A 19,911-nucleotide genomic window follows, 5' to 3' on the forward strand; every position below is an offset into this window, starting at 1 on the left:
AATTTCATGTCCCTTTTAGGAATCTTGCCATCCTACCCCTTCTGGTCCCTCTTGGCCCCTCCCAACCCTCCACTCCCATTCATAGACAAAACTGATTTGCTAGAATTTTATATAAATGCAATCATACAGTATGTTTGCTATTTGTCTGTCTTCTTTCACTCAGCATAATTATCATCCATGTGAAAATAATTTTTAAATAATTAAAAATATTTATTGATTAAATATCTGTGTTTTCTGTTCTTCACCCTCCCCCCATTTCATTGTTATTTCGTATACATAGTAAAGAGTATACAGCAATTGTAGGTTCCCTGAGAATAACACCCATTTATATTCCGTATGCATATTTTTAAAATGGTGTCTATAAGCAATATTACTATTTATTTATTTGAATGTTGAGATTAAATTTTTCTCCTGTCTTGTTGGCTCTCAGTATAAAGAAAGCATCCTTCCATTGGCCTCATCCAATGAATTGACTTAAATTCAATTGTATAAATATTTACACATAGTTTTCATTTTCATGGTGAAATAGTTATTCTGTTCAGTCCTTTTTTTGAAAATGTAGACAGTGTGTTCCCAATTCCCTCTCAGCTGGAGCATAACATGAAATAAACTAAAAAATTGATACAGCAAAAGTAATACATTTGCAAGATAATGAGAGATCATTTGGGAGGCAAGTCCATTTTTGTAATGATTTTTTGCCAACATCATAGTATCTCTCAACTATTGACATTTCTGCATCTGGGAAGGAAGAGGATAAAAATTCCCATTCAAAATGCCTGTTCAAGTTGGTGAAAGATTTAATTTCTTCATCTATCACCATGTCACCAGTCCTATGTATACTATAGATCATGCCTCAGTGCCAGAAGTACGGAGACTTGGCAGTGTAGAGGGTAGCATTTAGCCAGAGGGAATCATAAAGAAGCCAGAGAAAACAAACGTTATCCATTCTGCATATCAAACTTGTGTCCTGGGCAGTTGTCCTGAGTGCACTCTACCCGAGAAGCCTGGGAATGCAAGAATTGAAAAATAGCCCGTAATGGAGATGTGTATACTGACCTTAAAGATGCTGCAAGTATTCTAGTGGCAATAGATTTTTATGGAGAACAATAAAAAGGAAGTGCAGTTTCTGTATTGGAAGATAACTTGGAGATTATTTGGTCCACACTTTTATGTTGCAGGTGACTTGCCCAAGGTCAAACAATAACTCACTGGCTGAACTGGGACTTGATCTGGTATTTATGAGCCACACACTTGTGCCCTCTCCTCATTGCTACTTCTGTTCTATTGGGGCTGGTCTGTTGGTGTGCAGGGTGTTGGAATACATGACTTGTTCTTGTTGAGCTGCCCCATGTAAAGGCCCCTTTTGCCTGGGACATTGTATCCTTGATGAGCTGTTCTTGAGATTATGTCTTCTTTGTGGGTGAGTTTACTTTGCTGAATGGAGAGTTGTGTATGCTTGATTCTACCAGCCAGCTATGTGTCAGAAAGGCTATGACAAGATGTAACACTTGTTTAATGGATAAACTCATGTTTTTGATTGTCAAATGATTCCTATCATCAAGTAGTCTGGTAAATCTTTCTTCTCAGAAAAGCCATAATTTTAATTCTTGTAAGAGCTTGTGCTATTTTTAAGCTCCCCTTTCCACGTCTTAACATCTAAGTCTAAATGCTGTAACATATCCCATCTGTAACATATCTTCTTATACAAAGGGATTCTCAGTGCGGGTGGGAAGACGACGGATAAAGATCATCTTCTTTTACTGAAATCACTGATTTAGTCCAACGCCTTTATTTTTCAGATCTGAAAGTGGAGACTCAAGTTATAGACTTGTTTAAAGTCTTATAGTAAAGCATTTATGATGATGTCTTAGTCAGTTTGGGCTGCTATAACAAAACACCATAAACTGGGTAACACAAATTTATTTCTCACAGTTCTGGAGACTGGAAGTCCAAGAACATGGTGTGAGAATGGCCAGATTCTGGTGAGAGCCCTCTTCGGGGTTGCAGACAGCTGACATGTCTTTGTATCCTCACATGGTGAAAAAGGAACTAGCTAGCCCTCTGGCCTCTTCTTCTAAGGACACCAATCCCATTCATGGGGGCTCCACCCTCATGACAGAATTAGATCCCAAAGACCCTACCCTCCAAATATCATCACATTGGGTCTAGAATTTCAACATATGAGTTTGGAGGGGACACAGTCAGTCCACAACAGATGAACACCCAATATCTTGTTCTGCACAGGATTACTTGTAGCAGATCTCTCTGAAACACTGTTCATGCCTCATTAGCATCTGTGATGATACCTAGCATGTGTCGAGCAGCTGCAATATCTAATAGGAGCAGGGCTGGCCAGAATTTATTGGGAGAAGGTATCTCATAAACTGAACAATTGCATGTGAGTATAACTGTGACACTGCAGACTGTGTACTGGGAAACAGCTCTCTTTTATGGAGGTACATCAATTGTCTGTCTATATCTTAACTGATTTAGGAAAACAATTGGGTTATTGGTCTCACAACCAATGGCAAACAGAGCAATTTAGTTTCTCTCCAAGAGACTAGATTGTACTCTGTTCCTCTCCAATCCAAATCAGACTGTCTAACAGCATATAATTTGTATCTCTATTTAGCAGGTGAGTCATTTCCTCCTTCACCACGTTAGTGGTTCCCATGTTGATAATGTGGAGATGATTCAAAGAGGAAACTCACAGGAGCAACCTCCCCCTCCCCCACCTGCATTGCCTAGCTTGGGAGGCACTGGATAAATCTTTGGAGTATAAGGAAAAATTATTTGATACCCTTAAAGGTAATAAACCCATACATTTTAAAAGAGACTTCAGATAATTTAGTAGTAAGATAATTTTGTTCATAGTCTTGATAGTTCTGCTAATAGTATCTGAGATTATCCCCATGCATCAGAGTAAGAAATGGAAGTGAAGAAAGTAATAGTTACCTGCACTGGAAGGGTTAGGAATAAGAAACAGATACCTTCTCGTTTGGTCTGCTTCTGTACACATGAGACCAGGACACAGAGATCCTGTTTTTCATTTCACAGAATAAGAGAGAACAACATTTTGGGGGAAGAGCTCATGGCTTTTAAAGTTGTGCCCTAAAACCTACTATTTTCAGTAACATTATTTAATGTGGAAGGAACGTGGTCAAGAATATAGTAACATGTGATTTGTGATGTGTAGCATCCGAGAGCACGTTCTTTCTGGAAACATATTCTTGAGAAAGATAATTTTAGAAGTTGGCTACACAGTTCCTGACCCTAACCCTGCTCTGTCTTCCAGTGCCATAACAAAGAGGACGCCATTGATTTATACAAATAAAAGAACATTACCATCAAGATTTAAAAACACACATGCTATTATCTACATGTGTACAAAAAAAATCTCACTAGGCAGCTTCATTTGGCAGACACATACTTAGTCTCTCAGTGCTTTTCATTTATTATTTGAGGCACACTGATGATGAAAGGGCCTTTTAGTTTTCCCTTCTTATTTTTCACATTTCAGGAATCAATGTGTCTGGTTTGGATTAAATGAAGATTTAAAGATTTACATTTATGAAGGTGAGGGAGCTTTGGAACTTACAAGGCACATGGATGGGTATTGTCGCACCATTGGGCCAATTGTGTTTTTGAAGTTCCTTGGAGATGAAAATGCTGGGAACTTTCCCTTATTAGTTGTACAGTAAATAAAACCAGTTCCTAGACTGTTAAAATATTCTTGATCTCAGTGTCCTCATTTTCAACTGGTCTTTTCAATAGTTGGCTTTTGGTAGTCTTCTTTTAGCATGATGAAAAGCTGACTTATTTATGGGGTACTGCTAATAGATGTATGACAAACTCTGTTACTGTGGGGTGGGGCAGACTTTCTGACCTTTAGAATCCCAACTGGGACATTTCCAAAACCCAAGTATGTGATGTTTCCATGGACATTCTCCAAGTCACTCTCATGCACATCTTGCTTTCTCTTGTTATTATAACTAAAACTCACGAAGCCACCACAGAAGCGCCTCTATAGTCCTCACTCTCTGTGCCATTCTCTCGAGAAAACATTGGGCATCAATTGACAGGAGAGGGGACCTTAGACCTGGATACAAGTATTTAGACTGAGGGAATGTTACTGAGAACTATTTTTTTGAATTGGACAAAGCAAGGTACTATATCTGCTCTGTGTACCTTCCATTGCTTTGCTGGATTTAGTTTTCATTTTTAGCACATTTGTGAGTGCCCCCCCACCCACCCACCCACATCCCGCATGGTTCAGGGTTCTGGCTCTGGAGGAGGCTGCACACAAATGAAAGACTAGAAAATATTAATTTGGCAATACTAGGGGCCAGGCGGGAGCCCAGCTCAAGAGGAAGGTCTCCGCTTTGCTCTGGCCTAGCAATCCCTTTTTTTCAGGTTTTGGGATACACCCATAGCCCTTAGGCAGGCAATTCCAATGATAGCTCCATGATAGCCCACCAGCAAGGATTTACTTAAGACTAAAAGGAGGAAGTTGCTTTAGCTCCCTTTGTCTCAACTAGACAGTGGGTGCTTGGCTCTGACCTTTCAGAGCCTTCCAGGTTAACCAGCCTTCTGGGTTCCTTGTCCACACCTCTCTGCTAGTGAAGACAATGGGCGGCTTCCAACACACATTCTTACTGTCTATTTCTTTGATACGCAGGAATACTTGTCCAAGAGTGTGCTTTTGTCACTGTGATTTCTTATGAAGAATGAGGGATTCAGGAGATTGGGGAGGGCCTCAGTGGCAGTCTCTGCCAGGTTACCACCTTAATGAAGCAAATACCTACCTCTGTTAGGGAATCACGAGGACTAGCACCTGTAGGTAAGGCAGTGTTGCATAATAGAGAAAGTAAAGGCTTGTTTTTCTTTTTCTTTTTAGAGTTTAGGCTTATTTATTTACTAGAGGCCTGGTGCATGGATTCGTGCACTGGTGGGGTTCCTCAGCCTGGCCTGTGCCTTCTCACAATCTGGGACCCCTTAGGGGATGTCGGACTGCGGGTTTTGGCCTGATCCCCAGAGGCCTGCGGGAATCGGCCAAAACCCGCAGTCCGACATCCCCCGGGAGATGTAGTATTGCACCAAGCAGCAGGCGGCTGGGGAGGAGCCCGAGTTCTGGCACCACACTGCTCCTGTTCATCCTGCCCCGCTGCGCCTGCCGCTGCTGGGCTGCTCAGTAGTGCTGCTGCGGAGGCGGGAGAGCTCGCGCTGCCTCAGCTGCGCTCACCAGCCATGAGCTCAGCAGTGCTCCCCCTGTAGGAGTGCACTGACCACCAGGGGGCAACTCCTGCTTTGAGCGTCTGCCCCCTGGTTGTCAGTGTGCATCATAGCGACTGGTCATTCGGTCGCATAGGCTTTTATATAAATTGATTTATCTTCATTGTTGAAAGTATTACAGATGTCCCCCATTTTCCCCCATTGACTCTCTCCACCCTATACCCGTCCTTCTCACGCCTTCACCATACTATTATCTGTGACCATGGGCTATGCATATATGCATATAAATTCCCCAGTTAATCTCTCCCCACCCATCTTCCCTCTGAGATTCGTCAGTCTGTTCCATGCTTCTATGTCTCTGGATCTATTTTGTACATGAGCTTACATTAGATTCCAGTTTATTTAGCTTAGCATAATGCTCTCCAGGTCCCTCCATGATGTCTCAAAGGATAAGAGATCTTTCTTTGTTACAGCTGCATAGTATTCCATGGTATAAATGTACCACAGCTTTGTTATGCACTCATCTATTGATGGGAGTTTAGGTTTTGAAGTCAGAAATCCCAGTTTTACCATATACTAGTTGGGAAGGTTTCCTAACACCTTTGAGCCTCACTTTCCCCATTTGTAAAATGGGAATATTATGCATGTATCCATAGCATTGTTGTGGGGGTCAAATAAGTTCATATGTAATGCAGCTAGCACAGTGTATGGAACGTGATAGGTGTGCAGTTGAGGTTTCATCCCTTTCTTCTAATGGCGGATGTGTCCAGTTGAATACACCCATGTTTCCTTAGCATGTGGTTCACCTTCAGTAATCCTCCCACAGTGATCTCTAAGGGAGTCTTGTCAGTGGTTCTGCCTTCATGTCTTTTTCCTTTTCCATTTCTAGCTTGAATGACTACCTTCTTGGGGAACATGATGTGTGTAACTGCTAAGGAGACAATGTACTTCCCAGAGCCAAGGATCACACTTTTAATAAGTTCTTTAGTAGGAAAGGAGGGAGGAGCTGAGCCATCTGTGGCTCTTCACCTGCAGTTTGGCATTCCTAGGACCAGACGCTTAGAGGCTGGATGAATGCAAACTACAGTGTGTAGATGAAAAACGAAACCTTTCTCTTCAAGTTTTTGGTGTGAGAAAAATAAATTAGATTACTAGTAATCATATGGAGGTATGAGCTAAAAGTCTACTTAGTCTCATTATTAAAACAAGAGTGGTTTGGACAAGCAGCTTTTTGGCTTCTTCTCGAATCTCTGTCTGGTTCAGCCTTCTCGCCTCCACTCCAGCCTCTGCCATGTCCACAAGGGTGACCCAGAAGACCTACAAGGTGTCCACCTCTGGACCCCGGCCTTTAGCAGCTGCTCATACACCAGTGGACAGGGCACTTGCATCAGCTCCTTGTCCGTCTTTTTCCCATGTGGGCAGCAGCTAGTGAGGTGGCCTGGGCACCAGCATGAGTCTGGCGGGGGGTTACAGCGGGGCTGAGGGTATGGGGAGCATCATGGCTGTCGAAGTGAAACAGAGCCTGCTGAGCCCCCTGAAGCTGGAGGTGGACCCCAACATCCAGGCCGTGCACAACCAGGAGAAGGAGCAGATCAAGACCCTCAACAACAAGTCTGCTTCCTTCATCGATAAGGTGCGGAGCCTGGAGCAGCAGAATAAGATTCTGAAGACCAAATGGAACCTCCTGCAGCAGCAGCAGATGAATCGCGGTAACATGGACAGCATATTTGAGAGCCTCATCAACAACCTTCAGCGGCCCCTGGGCACGCTGGGTCAGGAGAAACTGAGACCGGAAGCAGAGTTTGGCAACATGCAGGGACTGGTGGAGGACTTGAAGGATAAGTACGAGGAAGAGATCAACAAGCACACAGAGATGGAGAATGAATTTGTCCTCATCAAGAAGGATGTGGTTGAAGCTTACATGAACAAGGTAGAGCTGGAGTTCCGCCTGGAAGGGCTGACTGATGACATCAACTTCTACAGGCTGCAGTATGAAGAGGAGATTTGTGAACTGCAGTCCCAGATCTCTGACACATCTGTGGTGCTGTCCATGGACAACAACTGCTCTCTGGACCTTGATGGCATCATCGCTGAGGTCAAAGACCAGTTTGAGGACATCGCCAACCACAGCTGGGCTGAGGCTGAGACCATGTACCAGATCAAGTATGAGGAGATGCAGATGTTGGCTGGGGAATATGGGAATGACCTGCATCGCACAAAGACTGAGATTTCTGAGATGAATCGGAACATCAGCAGGCTCCAGGCTGAGATTGAGGGCTCAAAGGCCAGAGGGCTTCCCTGGAGGCCGCCATCGCTGATGCCGAGCAATGTGGGGAGCTGCCCATCAAGGATGCTCAGTCCAAGGTGGCTGAGCTGGAGGCCGCTCTGAGAAACGCCAAGCGGGACATGGCCTGGCAGCTGCACGAGTACCAGGAGTTCATGAATGTCAAGCTGGCCCTGGATGTGGAGATTGCCACCTACTGCACGCTGCTGAGGCCAAGGAGAACCGCCTGGAATCTGGGATGCAGAACGTGAGTATCCACACCAAGACCACCAGCGGCTACTCAGGTGGGCTGATGACCCCATCTGTGGGAACCTCAACTATGGCCTGGGCTTCCAGGCCAACTTGGGCTCTGGCGGGAGCTCTGGCTGCTTCAGCTGCACCAACTCCTCCAAGACGGTGGTTGTGAAGAAGATGGAGACCCGCGATGGGAAGCTGGTGTCTGAATCATCTGATGTCCTTCCCAAGTGAATGATGACTGCGGGCCCTCCTGTCCTCCAAGCCTTGGGAAAGAAGCTGTGGGCACAGGAAGCCCCGCCTGAGGCTCAGCCCTAGTCCTCCTGGACTCACCCTTGGGGTGGGGGGAGTTTGCTGCCTGGGGGACCGCCTCTTTCCTGTGCCCCCAACTAAAAGCCAAATCAAGTGTTTTTTTCCCCCCAAAAAATAAAGTCTCAACTGGCTCTGCCAACCCTAAAAAGAAAGAAAGAAACAAAACAAAACAAAAAACAAGAGTGGGTTAGAATAATGGGGATTTCACCCTGCTTTTATTTAGATGGCAAAGAAATTTATTAAGGATATCCAGAAAGACCATGCTGGTGACTGAACCCCAAAGCTGCCCCCCCCCCCTGCATGCTAAAAGACAGAGAAGAAAATTTAAGTGGCTGAGAATAAGACTATGAGATGGAAAGCCAAATTATAAACTCATTTCAACTCTTGGCCTGCAGGCTCTGGAGTAACATTTGTTGTCAAGGATGGAAAACAACTCAGATCCGGGTCCATGTGATTATTCCACTTTGGCATTGCTGCCTTTCTGCCAACTGCAATTCCATTTAGACATAGATTAATTAGCCAGGCGGGGAGGGAAGTACACTTTGGGAGATCAAAGCCAGAAGGGGCAGGGCTGCAACTGCAGCCTGTAGAGGGCGCTGCCAGGGGGCCGGAGAGAACCCACTGGACGGGCTGCTTGAACAGGAAACCCACTGATGGCAGTGTGTGGATACACATGGACTCCAAACCTCTATAGCGATGCACCTCATTCTCCCACTGACCTTGTTAATGTCAGTGCCTCAGAGAAAACCTTCAAACTGAGGTGAAGGAAGACATAAAATTGTGACAGATCAGCTTCAGCCTCCAGGAGGTTGTCCCCATGAAGAAAGGAGCAGTGGATGCAGGCCTGAGTGGGTTAAGGCTCTCCCTTTGGGCACCTTTTTTTAATTCTTGCAGCAAAACGGGCACAATAGTACTTTCTACTTTTCGCTATTACTTGAAGTATAAAGACAGGTGAGATAAAATCTGAAAACTCTTGGGAAAGACCGGCTCTGCGGTAATTAATTGAAGATGGCATTGTTAACACACTGAACAGGAGGGCGTAGTCCCTTTTCCAGGATATTTCCTTTGCTTTTGCTTCCAGGGTGCCTTGCTTGTTATCTCTTTTCCATCTGTTTTTTATCTTCCTCGACACATCTATGTCCTCCAGTGGAATTCCTTCGAGGCAGGGCTGGTGTGGGGGCACGTGGTGTGGCCGAATCTCTCCTGCCTCATTCTGCTGGGAAGACAGCGAGGGCGTTCGGCCCGGGGCGGGAGGGCGGGCGGGGTTGGGGCTGCTGTCCGCTGTCCCGAGGGGGCCGGGGCCGGGGCCAGCGGCGGCGTGCACGCCCACTCAGCCCGGAGCTGAGCTGAGCTCCTCCGCAGCATCAGCAGCGGCGGGGGCAGCAGTGGCTGCGCGGGGCAGGGCCGAGCGGCCGCGCTGCGGGCTGGTCCTGGGAATCTGGCTCTCCTGCCCCCCTCCGGATTCTTTCGATACGTGTGATGCCTTTCCTTCCCTCGTGGAAAACTTCCAGGAGGATTTGCTATTTTTTAAATCATTGCATAGAACCATTAGACAAAATACTAGTGGCGCTGAGCGCGGTGCTTTCAGAGGAGGGCAGCACTTCAGCTCCTGCCCCCACCTGGCAGCCGGGTGGCCTCAGTGCCGCTCCAGCCGCGAAGCCGAGCGGCCGCGAGTTAGGTAGGACGCAGCGCGCGGCAGCGGGCACGTTTCTTTTTTTTTTTTTTTTTTTTGCTCTCTCTCTCCTTTTTTTTGTTCTTTATCAAGTAAATACGAGTCCTCCGCTTTGCTTCTTACATACTCTTCTTCAAGGCTTTCACTATTTATTAAACCTTGATTCTGTGAGTTTTATTTTTTTATTTTTTTTATTTAACAAATGCTTTTTATTTTACCCGTTAAGACAGGGAAGGGAAAATACCATTCTAATTTTGGGGGCAATACTTTAGATGCATTGTATTTTAAATCGTAAGTGATTTAATATTTTACCACCTAAATTTAAGACATGGAAATTCACAGGGGCTACCTCCTATTTATTTTCTTTTCTTTATTTTATTTTTTTATTTTGTGTATTTTAGAGTCCTTTCCATTTCAAGCAGAGAAGCCGAAGTATTTTTACCCAGTAGAGGAATGATGTAGTTCCATCCACAACCTTCTTTTCTTCTATGCTTCCAGGTAAGTGAGTCTGTTAATCATAAATTACTTAAGAAATGAGCTTTGCATGGTTTGATTGAACTCAGTATTCTGGCTATATTTGAAATATGTTAATTTCATTTCACTCTCAATAGTTTGATTAATAGCAAATTATTATTTTAAGATATGAATACTTTTTCAAAGTAACGAAATTACTTGGCATTTGAATCCTTTTATTCATTTTGTAAAGACTTGTAATCTACATTTGACTTCACCAACTTCTTCAGAATTTCTCTCTTCCCAAAGTGGCAAATGACTTAAACCAATCATGTACTTAAGAAGAATGACATGATTCTTTAAAAAACTGTTCACTTGAATAGGAACATTTGTTCTCCTTTTGGAAGTTGTGACAGAATATTAAGTTTTCTCAAATATTTAGCCCATAATTTTTGACCATGTCACAAAATAATTATTTAAATAAAATTGCTTAGGAAATTGAAGAATGATCATCCTTTCTAACTTACAACATCGTAGGGGCATTCTTTCTAGAACTCTGGGAGACTGGTCCCCTAATGGATTACATGGTTGGTTTTAGTGTGGGGACCAATGTAAATCTCTGGAACGTTGCTTTAGTTCGGCTCTTGTAACCAGTAATTTTGTGTTTCTCTGCAATAAGATATTTTATTACATCTGGCAAAACTAAACTTTTAAAAAAAGGAACCTTGGGACATCATAGATGTTGAAATGCAGCAGTATGAATTGGGAAGTTATAAATGTGGTTCTTATCTTCAGCAGAGCAAACCTTTCTTGGTTTTCTTTAGAAATTAGTCAATAGACATCGTAATGAAAATAGGTAAGCTGTGCTCAGCATGTACTTATCACCAAGAAAACTCCCTTCGCTCTTCCTCTTCATTTAACACGCTTCTATGGAGGTTTTGTTCACGATTTTGTATTTTTTGTTTTCACTTTTGTTACACTTTTTGTTCATTTTTTGATTAAAGAGTGGAAGACAAAACATTTGATTTTGTATTAATGAAGTGCTTTGTACTAAAACAATAGAGTATGAGGAGTTTAAAAGGGCTTGTGTCTAAGTTGCTAAAAATAGAAAAATAAAAACAACCTTGGCCAGAGGTTAATAATACACGCAAAAATAACCAAAGAATAATTTTTCACAAATTCTTTTCTGAGTAGAAGGTCAAGAGGTTAAGAGGACTGAGTGATTTAGGGCCAACCTGTGGGGCATATGGAATTGTTCTAATTTTAGGTTTTGTGACCTTTAATGTTTTTGTGAATGACTTGGATGATGTAGAAGAGAACAATGTCATTAGAATACAATGCAGACTATAATTATTAAAACCCTGAGATAACTGTATGAAAGAACCAAAGTAACCGACTGAGGTCTACATGGGCCAATGCAAAGTTATAGGATGTTTGTGCTCTAATATGAAGCTATTAGAGTAGCAAAACAAGAAATGCTTGGAAGGGGGAGTGGGAAGTAAAAGGGCAGGGCTGGACATCACAAGGTGGGTTTTAGTGATGGTCACAGTGCTGTGGATCCCCCGGCAGAGAAACAGGATGTTACTAGACAGAGAGCCGAGTCTCCACTGGGGCAGTATTATCTTGGGAAAGTCAGTTTTCCAGGAGTTGCTTCTATTGACTGAGTCTTTTATAGACTCAGAGTGTGGACCTTCAGCAGACCTGCAGGAAATAAACGATAAATTGGGAAAAGTGTCACGGTTGTTTCTCCCTCTGGTGGGCAGAAAATCCATACCAATGCATGGAGGTCATGGAATGCAATCAAGGACAGGGTTGATTGTGAAACGGAATTTTTGGACTGCAACCCGGATTCTTTTTTTTTTTAAATATATATCTTATTGATTTTTTACAGAGAGGAAGGGAGAGGGATAGAGAGTTAGAAACATTAATGAGAGAGAAACATTGATCGGCTGCCTCCTGCATACCCCCCACTGGGGATGTGCTCGCAACCAAGGTACATGCCCTTGACCGGAATCGAACCTGGGACCCTTCAGTCTGCAGGCTGATGCTCTATCCACTGAGCCAAACCGGTTAGGGCGGAACCTGGATTCTTTGTCCGCCGGAATCGAAGAATGAATTCACGGACAGAGAGTAGTATAGCAAAGGTGGAGCTTTATTGAAGAACAAGTACAGACTCCCACATGGGGAGAGGGAAAGAGTCCCACAGAATGGACTCCCAAGTAGGGAGGGGGAAAGGGTCCCACTGAGTTCCTTTTCCCTATGGCTTATGAAGGCTGCAGATCCTGGTGCCTTGATATCCCCTCTGATTGGTCACTATTCCCTTAGACTGGTTACTATAGTAACTCCTGGGCTCAAAGGTTGAACCTCACATGGGACATGTGAGGTTCCCCCCCTCCTTCCTTACTGTTTTCCTATTCCCCTTGGGCTTTCTTCTCCTTCTGGATGAAGGGCTTCCTTCTCTTTATTTTGTAAATATAGACCTTTTGCTGCTCCCAGCTCCCTCATTCTATGGAAATGTACCTGTTGAAGCTTTTCAGCTTCCCTATTCTATGGAAATATACCTTCTGCTGCTCTCCAGCCCTGTGCTTCCTCCATGATCCCCTTAATTTCCAAAATTTTCTAAACCTGTCCTATTTTACCCCCAAAATTCCTGTTTCAATTGTTTGATCCAAATATTTAATAACATTAGGCCATAAAAAGTTTGCAATAGGTACATCAAGCATGTCAGACTTGCGGCCCACAACAAATATTTTTGCGGCCCAGCTAATATAATAGTATGTAAGAAATGTTTTAATAAAAATTTCGTAACTTAATTTTTACAATATCCTGTTATACATAATTCTTAATAATAAACTACAATGTCCGCTAATGACTGATTACAATAATCGTGTTGCATTCATTTCCCTTAACGCACCTTACATGCAGGTGCACCATTTCTCTCCACTAATACTAGCAGCAAATATTTTAGCAGCCAATTGCCAGGTCATTAGTCTTGGACTGACTTGTTTGGTGTGCGCAAAAGGAAATATTTTACTTTCGGAGAACAAGAAAAATAGGTTTATTTGTGTTATGCTTATTAATTTGTGCAGTTATTCAGTGTTTGGTAAGTTAATGTTCAAGGAAAAATATTAATTTTTATTAAAATGTTCTATTTATGTAATGATTACATTTATTTCAGCCCTTTGTATTCAGCATGTCTCTATCAAAATAAACCTATGTTTCTATGAAAATTGAAGCTTTTGTTTTTTTGCGGCCCACATAAACTTAAACCTTGTTTATTTGGCCCGTGTTAGCCTTTGAGTTTGACATGCTTTACGTACATCCTTGTGTCCTCTACATGTCCTTCACAGAGCCTGTTCAACCATGGTTCCTTCTCAGTGAATTGCTACTCATCATGTTTTTACCCCATCTTGTTGGTGTATTTCTTTAAAAAAAAAATATCGATTTTAGAGAGGAAGAGAGAGGGACAGCGATAGAAACATCAATGGTGAGAGAGAATCATTTATTGGCTGTCTCCTACACACCCCCTACCAGGGATAGAGCATGCAACCTGGGCATGGAACCATGACTTCCTGGTTCATAGGTCGACGCTCACCACTGAGCCACACTGGTGGGGCATGTTGGTGTTTTGTCTCTCCCTATCCTGAGATGCATCCACATTTCCACACATCCTTATTCCTGGTCCTTCTGTCAAGGTTGTTTTGCAACCTGTGCTCCTAATCACACCCTTTCACGTGTCCCACCTTCCATCTCTCTCTCTTGCTTGTCCCTCCCCCACTCATTGTGACTGCTGGAAGCTGTGTTGGTCAACCAAACTCTTTTTTTCTACCTGGAATACTTTCTTCCTTCCCATCCTCCCACCCCCAACCCAAGGAACTTTTACTCATCCTTCAGCAGCCATCTGTGGAGCATTTCTGTACAGGTATCTCAACACTTAGAACAGCGGTCGCCAACTGGTGGTCGCGCGGACCACTGGTGGTCCATGAGGTCTGAAAGGTTGGCGACCACTGACTTAGAAAAAGCTCCTGGTGCCTATGAGACACTGAAGAAAGGAATGAATGGGTGACAGGGTGAGTGAGTGAGTGGAAAAGTGAGCAAAGGGATGTCCTGGACCTGAAGGTGCCTCTTTATTCCGTTAACCCCTTCCACATTCTTCTGTGCTGGCATGTGTCATTGCTTTGTCATCGCTATTTGCAGGATGGTCTCTTGGACTCAGCCCTGAGCAAGGCACAGATCTTGGTCTTCTCATTTTCATGGTCTAGTTAGTTCCTGGGGAATAGAAACTCTGTAGACAATAACCTTATAGGTCTTTGCAGTTCTGTGAGCCCCTGTGATACGACTACCAGATAAAATAAAACGGTAGTAGATTCAATATTTTTTGGAACGAAGCAGGTGTTGCAAGTAAATTCAAATATAAAACTATAATGTAGTAACTTGGCAAGTTGCTCATATTTGAAAAGGTAGAGACTTGAGTAGATCACTTTATGTTTGATAAAGTGGCCTTCTTTTGGACATGTTGTAGGCTTTAAGAGTATCCTATCTAATAAAGAGGGAATATGCAAATTAACTGTCATGCTCTCACAAAGATGGCGCCCACAGCAGAGGCAGAGTTTCCATAACACAATATGGCTGCACCCACAGCGGAGGCAGAGTTCCTGTAATGAGCCTTAACGAGCAATTAGCAGGGAGCTGAGGCTGTGTGGAGCCAGGCCGGGGTGGGGGACCTGAGGCTGTGCCCTTGACTGAGGACCTCAGGCCGTGCACCCTGCCCGGCGGGGCTTGAAGGGGGACCTCAAGGCGTGCTCCCCGTCCAGCCTGGGCCGGGGGACCTCAGGCCGTGCCCCCCACCCGGCGCCAGGCCGGGGGACCTCAGGTTGTGCCCCCTGCCCCAGTGCTGGCCCGGGGGACCTCAGGCCATGCCCCCCGCCCAGCAGGGCTTGACAGGGGACCTCAAGGCACGCCCCTGCCCCAGTGCTGGGCTGGGGGACCTTAGGCCGTGCCCTACGCCCCGGGTCGGGGGACCTGAGGCTGCACTCCCCCACCTGTCGGGGCTTGACGGGGATGGGGCCGGCCAGGTCTGGATCTCCCAATGGGGGTGGGGCTGGCTGGGTCTGGGTCTCGTGCAATTTCGAGGCATGTGCGGGTGGGCGGGGACTTGACTCTGGGTTTTGCGGCGTGCCCCAGACTCTGACAGGAGGGAGATTTTCATATACATTTTACTAATTTTCTTTCATCTCTGACACTTCTATTATAGAGAAAGGGCAAATAGCAATATTAAAATATTCCTCTAACTCCCTTTTAATGTACACGAATTTCGTGCACCGGGCCACTAGTTTCCATATAATGGAATGTGTGATATCAGGTCTGTGAGCTTTTAATGAATTTCAGCTTTTGCTGCTAGGCTTTTAATGTGCACCTCTGAGCCATAATTTGTTTTTAGCTACTCCAGCCAAGGGCCAGGAGATTCATATTGGCACCAGAATGGGTATCCAGAGATGCCTGACTTCCGGTGGATTTTCATTTCTTCCTATTGATTGACACTTAATTAGGCCTAGTGTTTTTTTTATTTTCTGTTCATTTGAGGCCCTGCATATTGAGATTTTCTTTTCGTGGAGTTAGTATCTCACCTCTGAGGCCGTCCTTCACCCTCTCATGTCCATGTCTCGTTCTGCTGTCCCCTCTTGGCAGTGCCTCTCCTTCCTCTGTGTTCTGACTGTTCCTTCTATAGGACTCAGCTCTGGGAAGCCTTTCTAGAGCCTTGGCCTCGGGTGGGGCTGGGCCATTGTGTCCCTCTCGCACCTATTTTCCCTGTTACAGTTTTTACCTGTTAGATATCTGTCCTTTGGCCATCGTTGCCCTCAAAGGAGGCACTGTCTCTGCATGGTCAGCATGTAGCATACATTTGTTCATATTCATATTGGAAAACAAATGTTTGAATGAACTTCCGGTATCTGAAAACCCTCATCAGAGCCTAGCAGTGTCAGTATTTTAACTTGCTGAGTGCTTCACAGTGTACCCTTCTTTCCTCTACCTTCTTCTTTTTAACATTTGTATTTTCTGTGCTGCCATGGAGGGGAGGGAGTTGAACCCAGGTGGTCTGGCTCCAGCCACAGTGCCTGCTTACTTAAATAAATTGTTTAAAAAGTAAGTCAAAGAAGGTTGGAAGCAAACCAAATTTCCATCGATAAATGAGTGGATAAAGAAATGTGGTGTGTGCATACAATGAAATAGTATTCCACCTTAGACAGAAAGGATATTCTGACACATGCTACAACATAGATGAATCTTGAGGACATTATGCTAAGTCCGTGGTCGGCAAACTGTGGCTCGCGAGCCACATGCAGCTCTTTGGCCCCTTGAGTGTGACTCTTCCACAAAATACCATGGCCTGGGCGAGTCTATTTGGAAGAAGTGGCGTTAAAAGAAGTTTAAGTTAAAAAAATTTGGCTCTCAAAAGAAATTTCAATCGTTGTATTGTTGATATTTGGCTCTGTTGACTAATGAGTTTGCCGACCACTGTGCTAAGTGAAAGAAGCCAACCACAAAAGGACTTGATTCCACTTATATGAGGTGGTAGTCAGATTCTTAAAGACAGAGTAGAATGGTGGTTGCCAGAGGCTGAGAGGAGGATGGAGTGTTGTTTAGTTGGTAAAGGGTTTCAGTTTTGCAAGATGAAAACTTATGGAGATTGGTGGCACAACAATGTGAATGTACTTAACACAGTTGAGCTGTATATTTAAAAATTGTTGAGATGGTAAATCTTATGTTGTGTGTATTTTACCATAGTTTTAAAAAAAGTAAGTTAAAGACATTACTTTAAAAAATATAATTAATCTTTTTGTCAACTAATGATTATTGGTGCCAATTCAACACCAGCAGGTATCCCCAGTTGGGGGTGCAGTGAAGAAGGAAACTTTATTCAGTGCAAACAGCTCAATTTTGATACAGCTTGGCTGTGAGGCAGCCCTGGGGCTAGGCGGCCAGGGCCAGGCCCCTCTCTGGTTAGATTGCTCTTCTCTGTGCTGGTCTGCTCTGTTCTGCTGAGACATTCTCCCATTTTTCAGGTCAGCCAGGGAGACAAAGTCTTCAGTCTTGGGTGGGAAGGGAAAGTGTGCTCTCAGAGCCAGAAGGGAGCTGGCTTATATGGACAGAAGTCCCCATCCCTGGTCCCTTATTGGTCTGTCATGCAAACAAGGACTCCAAATCCTCACAACTTGATTGGTCCAAAAGGCACTGTCTTGACTGTTCATAATAGATTTGTTCTGGTTGGTTGAGCTGAGCAGTTCTGATTGGATGGGGAAAGTTTCAGTCCTATTGGTTGAAATAGGATCTCAGGAACTCCTTTATATGTTTGAAATAGGATCCTAGGAACAGTGCGGGCAGGCAGTTCAGTGCAGAGGCAGGTAGTTCAGTGCAGCCTTCTCCATGAAGTGCAGTCTGCATGAGAGGCCCCCATGTAGAAATGGCTATGAGGCTCTTTAAAAAAAAAAAAAAAAAAAAATTGGTTCCAATTAGCCACCAGGAGCCCTTCTTAGTAGGTGTCTTTTTTTCTCAAGGTTCACACTTAAATAAATAAATAAATCAAAAGGGATTTATTTTATTTGGAGACTTTTCTTTCCCTGAGGTTTATTTTTCATTTGCTCAAATTTTAAAATCACTTTTTATTTTAAAGTATATTATGTAATAAAACAAACTGTATTTGCATTGATAAGATCTTCGAAATTTAATTTTAGACCTTGTTATTCCTTTTCTTAATTTGCTTATATTCGCAGTTAAAATCTGATTCAGAATTACCAACTTCCTCACTTGTTTTTCTTCAACAAATAGGATCTTATTGCTCATCTAGAAATGCTTGTATGACACTTAAAAATTTATTTTTATGATGAAGAGCAGAAATGTTTGGTCTGACGCAGCAAGAGGGCATGACAAACTCCAGGCTTTGATTTGACTGTTCTAAAGAGCCAGCTATTTGTCTTTTTTTTTTTTTTCATCACACTAATGGACCTTTCATGTGGAAAATCATGACTCTAAAACTGTAAATTACACTCTGGTGCTTGAAAGAGCACCATTTCAAAATGTTTAGCTGACACTTAGGAAGCAGTTCTCTCTTCACTCAAAGGCCCTGACCCGCTATGTAATAGCTTTCCTGAAGAATTGAGAGTGAACCTTGAATCCGGTCAGCCTAGGTTTGTGGAGAAGGGAAGGCAAGGAGCTGATGGGGCTGTGTGTGTGAGGGTTGTGGGGCATGTGGGGATGAAAATCAGAGATGGAGAGTTGACAAACGAAATAATTTTAACCTTCTGGAAACTTGCAGCTCAATTGTTACTTAGATTTTTATAGCATTACAAACATGATCATATGGTCAAGGTCACCAGAAAAAAAAAATTCAATCCAAGTTGATGTTTTAATTTTTTTTCTGAAGTTCTTTAAAAATATATATAGTAATTAGAAATATTAATGTTTATATGTAAGTATTTTAATAAAGAGTTGCATATTTTCGCCTGGCTGGAGTGGCTCTGTTGGCTGAGTATTGTCAGGTGCACCAAAAGGTTGCTGGTTCTATTCCAGTCAGGGCACATACCTAGGTTACGGGTTTGATCCCCATTCGGGGTACGAATGGAAGGCAACCAGTTGATATTTCTCTCTCACATCTCTCCCTCTTCTCTCTTTTCCTCTCTCTAAGCATGTCCTTGGGTAAGGATTTAAAATGAAAAAAGTGTTGCTTTTTTCAATTCAAGAAATATGAGACTTACTATGTGTTAGGGTTTGAATATACTTTGTGGTTACCAAGTGCCAGTTCTTAGATTGGAATCCAGTCTCTGGTGAAGGTGTCAGTCATCTGCAGAGAAAGGAGAAAAATACAGTGAAGTTTTCAAAGAGGTAATATTCACTTTAAAGGAATAACCTTTACTTTGAAGTTCTGATCTTTTTTCTTACATATTAAAATTTGAAATACCTATTTTTTAAGAATATAATGGTAGTTAATATTTAAAATTCTATTTGTTGGCAAATTAAAGTGTTGGATATAATTTAATAGGATTCTTGGTTCCAAAAAACAGAAATCAACTAGATTCACTTACACAGGAAGACAATCTATTGGGAGAATTTCCCAGAGAATTGATAGGAGAACCAGAATCTCATATACAGTATAATAAACACTGGCATCCAGGGCTGCTTGTACCTTTAAATATGCTTTCTAAGTTTATAATATGTGCGAATAGCCCACTTTGTCCCAAGCCTGTTAGATATATGCCAAGAAATAGAGGTCTTGATAGGGGAAGAAAAGGGATTAAATGAAAAGTAGATTAAGGACCATCACATAATTTATGACATGTGATTTTTATAATAATTTATTGCAACAAAGTGAAATAAAACACTTACCTATAGCCTTGTTCTAATTTGGGTTCTGACCTATAGTTGGAGTGAGAACTGTACTTGGGTATAGATTAGCTGATTACATATGGGCTGGTTGAATGGAACCTCCTGAAGTTTTGATAAGGAAGGTGATAAAATGGCAAAGGATTTAAGTCTTCAGTTTATTTCAAACAGTATTTTTCTTCTAACCTCTTTTCTTAGTCTATACCTTCCCCCTCAAGGAAAGTCTCTAAATTTTCCCCGAGTAAAATCAGGGAGAAAGTTGAGTCAAAAAAGTAGATGAATGAAAGAAGATAACTAAAAATTTTTTAACAATATGTTTTTACTGATTTCAGAGAGGAAGGGAGAG

The 19,911-nt window shown here is 43.1% G+C and overlaps 1 protein-coding gene and 1 pseudogene across 5 annotated transcripts in view; both read left to right on the forward strand.

Moving 5' to 3' along the window:
- The window catches only part of CSGALNACT1 (chondroitin sulfate N-acetylgalactosaminyltransferase 1), a 316,104-nt gene that overhangs the window by 134,866 nt on the left and 161,327 nt on the right, over nucleotides 1–19,911 (forward strand). For 3 of the 4 annotated variants that reach the window (XM_080660425.1, XM_080660423.1, XM_080660427.1), the window contains one exon: nucleotides 10,136–10,232. The gene's annotated coding sequence lies outside the window, so the exon portion shown is untranslated. Of the gene's footprint in view, nucleotides 1–9,631; nucleotides 9,741–10,135; nucleotides 10,233–19,911 lie in introns of those variants that run through there. The other variant, XM_080660424.1, reaches the window with a different exon arrangement.
- On the forward strand, nucleotides 6,524–7,984 carry LOC308244454 (keratin, type II cytoskeletal 8-like; annotated as a pseudogene). Its single transcript has one exon. The product of its transcript is annotated as a keratin, type II cytoskeletal 8-like (transcript).

The sequence above is a fragment of the Plecotus auritus genome, assembly GCF_963455305.1.
Source record: "Plecotus auritus genome assembly, chromosome: 3".
Lineage (NCBI taxonomy): Eukaryota > Metazoa > Chordata > Mammalia > Chiroptera > Vespertilionidae > Plecotus > Plecotus auritus.